Genomic DNA, 5,363 nt, shown 5'->3' on the forward strand with positions numbered 1-5,363 from the left:
CATTACACCACACTTTTGCTCTTTATTCACATTAGACGACACAGTAGTGCCCTTTCTATATGCAACGCCACATAGTAGAGCACCTTATACACATAATGCCACACATTAGTAATGTATTTATACACAATTCCACACAGTAATGCCCCTTACACATATGAGACGCATTAATGTCCTTATAAACATAATGCACCTTACACATTATGACAACCTTTATTAATGCCCTTTTACACATAATGTCCCTTACACATATGCCGCACATTATTAATGCCCTTATACAAGGCCCTTCATCAGGTTTGTTTGTTTGTTCCCAGCACCAGCATCACCTGATGAAGGGCCTTGTATGGTCCGAAATGCTGCATTGTAACATGCTTGTGCTTTGATGTCATAGGTTTGTTTGTTTGTTCCCAGCACCAGCATCACCTGATGAAGGGCCTTGTATGGTCCGAAATGCTGCATTGTAACATGCTTGTGCTTTGATGTCATATATCGCACCACTGGTCCCTGCGGACATTTGCACCTTGGACCGGATGGTATGCACTTTGTTGAATAAGCTGGATTATTAAAAACCTTTATAGTTAGTCCTGGAGTGCCGTGTCTGTCTTGAGCATATACTGTTCTGACTCCATCATGTGTACAATTTTAGACAATGGCACCCAGGCAGCTGGACATTAACAAGAGGGCCGGATTATTTGGATACTATATATATATACATTTTTTATTTGTAGAGGAATCGGTTTTATATGTATATTTTTTAGAAAGCAAGTGTGAAAAATCATTATTTTTAATATTGACAAAATAAAATGTTATTTCTCTTTTACCAAAAAAAGATTTTTTCTTAATCCAGTCCACCATATACATCACCCTAGTCCGCTAAATATTTTTGGTATTTATAAACACCAGCTGGTCGCCAGTACCCCTATCCACCTATATTCATTTTAAACCTATCCAGCATCTTACCAATGCTGAAAAACTTTTTAGGGGACGGCTGACACCCTTTTTATTTATAAGGGAGTGTTTTTTTACATATAAACATATATTTTTATTTCCAGGTGTTGTTTTCCCTCACACGTGGCGCTATACTCCTATTTTTATATTTAAGACTGGTCTATTGTTTAGCCGCCTGGTGCAGTGGTCAAAAAAACACCTAAAACATGTTCAGAATTAATGAACGCACTAACAAAAGAAATGATTGGTGCCAGAAAATATTTAGCGAAGACAAAATGACTGACATCCCAACCCCCTCCAGGGACTTAGATGATCTGTTTTGGGACATGGAGAGACTCTTGGTAAAAGAAATCAAAACATGGTGGGATATAAAAGGTTTGGAACACTATATCTCAGTTAACAGAATACCGAGAGGACTGAGACTAGTGAAACAACCTACCATTGGAATATCAGATCCAGAGTTTATGGAAAAATGGGACTCTACCCTACACACTTGCTCAATAAATCTTATGAAATTACTGATTTCCGAGAGAAGGAAGAATGTATCTACGATTGAAAAAGACATAAAGGACAAAGAAATTGAATTAGAACCGTTTAAAACCAAAGAGGACTACAGAACTAATGAACTGGTTCTTAATAAAAAATTAGAAAATTAGAAGTCATACGGGGCAAAGAAAAGAAGTTTCTTCGTGATAAGGAGGACTATGAAAATGGAAAAACAAAGAATTGGAGCAGATCCACTACCACGAATACATCTTATCGTGGGAACCAAATGTGGAAAACAGTACCACATAGAGGCAAACCGAACAATAAAAATGACTCTCACCACACACAAAGGATAAAGACGCATAACAAATATTCTACTCTACAAAGACTAAAATCAACTGACGAAAAAGTTTTTTTATCGCCACGCCTAGGAGCTCGTCCAAAAAACACGTTCAGAGGCACGCTACAAGAAGAATCAACACATGCATCCCCCTTAAAAAGGCCGCACGTAGAAGAAGAGGAAAACGGGGCGGTAGGAGGGAAAGACTACAACACCAAAAGGAGGAATGTACAGCACTAGACCCTAAAGAGAAGGGTATATTCAATATTTCAAAGCATGTATTGACTAATCACGAAACTTCATTATTGAGCAAAGGCCTATCATTTGCACCTACAGAAAAATTGAATAAATTTGAGACATTCATAGACCTAAATAAATTCATCCGTAAGCTCACACTTAAAAGACACTTTGCACGTAAGGACAATGCCATCATCTCAAACTATGAAGAATCATCAAGGTCAGGATTGAAACGCAAATCTAAATATTACCCGGTCGAATCAAAAGGCAATCATATCAGTATATTCTATGATATGGTAAAAAAAGACTTATGCGACACGAATCTTGCACCAGTTGCCACAAAAAATCTCACTAACAGAGAGAAAGAGGCACTTAAGAAATTACAGAAAAATTCAGAAATAGTGATAAAACCGGCTGACAAAGGGGGGGGACTAGTCATCCTGGACCGGGACAACTATGTGAAAGAAGCTCATCGTTTACTAGGAGATACCACATCCTATGAACCATTACAAAGTGATCCCAAGGATGCTTATATAGAAGAGTTGAGAATACTCCTCACACAAGGATTTCGGAATGGAAGTATTACAAAAGAAGAATTCCAATTCTTAATGCAATCTAGTCCCATAACCCCCATTTTCTATTATTTGCCAAAAATCCATAAGAACCTCTTGAACCCTCCAGGGAGACCTATTGTCGCTGGTATTGACTCTCTAACATCGAAACTATCTGAATATGTAGATGTCTTTTTGAATCCATATGTTAGGGAATTACCGTCTTACCTTAAAGACACCACTATGGTATTGAACCTGATGAAATCAGTTGAATGGAAAGACACCTTTTTATGGATTACATTAGATGTCCAGTCTCTGTACACGTGCATCGAGCATTCTAAAGGCATTAAGGCGTGCAAAGGTTTCTTAGACAAAGACCCTACCCTTACAACTACCCAAAGATCTTTTATCTGTGATGTTATGAATTTTATCTTGAGTCGAAACTATTTTAAATTTTTAGAGAATTTTTATCTTCAACGCTGTGGGACCGCGATGGGTACGATATTTGCACCGAGTTTTGCAAACTTATTTATGGGACAATGGGAGGAACTCTACGTGTACAACACTCATTTTTACAAAAACAATGTGATTTTATACAAACGATATATCGATGACATTTTAATAATATGGAATGGCAGTCTGGAACTTTTTATGGAATTTTTTAATCTTTTAAAAACTAATGATATGAATCTTACCTTCACGTACAACACAAATAAAATTTCCATAGAATATTTGGATCTAATACTAATAGGTGAAGGCTCATCAGTGGTAACCAGAAACTTCATCAAAGGGGTGGATAAAAATAGCTACCTCCACTATCAAAGCAGTCACGCAAAAACATGGAAAGACAACATCCCATATTCTCAGTTCCATAGAATAAAGCGGAACTGCAGCAAGAAAGAGGACTGCAATGAACAGGTAGCCATCTACAGGAAACGCTTTGAAGATAAATCATATCCAAAATCTATTTTGGACAAGGCCACTGTAAGAACTGACACCCTAAGGAGGGAAGACCTTCTGGAATACAAAAAGAAGGAATCCCCAAAGGAATCAACTGCATTCATTACCACGTTCAATCAACATGAGAATCATATCAAAACATCCCTTAGGGAACATTGGAAAATCTTGCATATGGATCCTGTACTAAAGACAATTCTCCCGGAAAAACCACAGGTAGTCTTCCGTAAATCCAAAAGTCTCAAAGACCACCTTGCACCAAGCATGCTACCCAATACCAATAAGGATAGAACAACTCAAACATTTATGAAATGCACAGGTGCATTCAAATGCGGACGATGCAACATCTGCAAGTTTCTAAACCCAAACAGAAAAACTTTTCTTGACTCTGGAGATACCAAAGAATTCAAGATTAAAGAATTCCTTAATTGCAACAGCAGTTCAGTTATTTATTTATTTATTGGAATGTACATGCAAGAAGAAATATGTGGGGAAAACGAAGCGTACACTCAAACTAAGAATCCAGGAACACATCAGGAGTATCAAAAACAAGCTCGACACCCACCTTATCTACAGACATTTCATCTCGGAACATAACTCAAACCCAGAAGACTTATCATTTAAAGCAATCGAACACGTACAGATAGGAGAAAGAGGCGGAGACTTGGCGAATAAATTGTCTCAAAGAGAAATGTATTGGATCTACCAGCTGAACACTATGCACCCGGCAGGATTTAATGAGGGCTATGAGATCGCCCCCTTCTTATAAGGTCATTGTCCTAATTTTTTATTCACCAAACATTATAACAGCAGATCATATGTACAATTGTATACGTGAGCACTTAAATAAAAATATTTGGCACAAAAATGAGTGTTTTATTCAATACCAATAGATACAGTCATACCACACTGGCTCCACGCCCAAGCCCGTCCGATCTTGGAAGCTAAGCAGTGTTGGGCTTTAACAGTACCAAGAGGGAGACCCCCTGGGAAGCTAAAGTACTGTAAAAAACTGGTCTTTAAACACTTATGTGTCTGAGGATGAGTCACGTATGCAACATGTATGATCACCAAACTAAATAAGCACATAATAAAGCACATATTAGTGCATACAAATAATTGCACAAATATGATATATGTTGCTTAAGCATATGCACCAGCATATATAAACATTTTCACAAGTACACCCATCACGTTTACTCTTATAATTTAATTAACATAGTCTTAGATCTAAAATAGCCATTATCTGTATAAATATACGCTAATGTAAATAGATATTAAAAATTATGTGTTTTCCATTTACTATAAATAACTGCCATCCACCATTCCAATATAAGGCTTTGCATCTAAAGTGGATATACTATATGCCAAATATGTATGATTTTCCTTTCTTGTAATCACCAAAACGTATCGATATTAATTTTAATTTTTTCTTTATTTTCTATCACTGCACAAAACATATGGAGAACCCATGTCCGTTTATAGGGACTCCGCTAAAATGGCCGCCGCTCAAGCATAAAACTCTCCCAAATATCCTCACAACAAGAAGCAAACTCCATGTAATTCCGGACATGCATACCGGAAGTGGGGACTAAACTATCTGAACTGCAAGGACGGAAGTGGGGCATGAAGCCCTGAACACCTCCATTTCAACGAGACGCGAAACCGGAAGTGGGGCGTCTGCACATGCGCACTCCAAAGCCGCCAAAACCGGAAGTGGGACACTAAGCCCTGAACACCTCCATTTCATTGAGACGCAAAACCGGAAGAGAGGCGTCTGCGCATGCGCACTGTAAGGCCGCCGAGACCGGAAGTGGGGCGGAAGTGCGCATCCGCAATACAAAATG

The 5,363-nt window shown here is 38.2% G+C and overlaps 1 pseudogene; it reads left to right on the forward strand.

Annotated features, from left to right (window-relative positions):
• The first annotated feature begins 4,407 nt into the window (after nucleotides 1-4,407).
• LOC134912196 (5S ribosomal RNA) lies at nucleotides 4,408-4,527 on the forward strand (annotated as a pseudogene).
• Nucleotides 4,528-5,363: the final 836 nt, after the last annotated feature.

The sequence above is a fragment of the Pseudophryne corroboree genome, chromosome 4, assembly GCF_028390025.1.
Source record: "Pseudophryne corroboree isolate aPseCor3 chromosome 4, aPseCor3.hap2, whole genome shotgun sequence".
NCBI lineage: Eukaryota > Metazoa > Chordata > Amphibia > Anura > Myobatrachidae > Pseudophryne > Pseudophryne corroboree.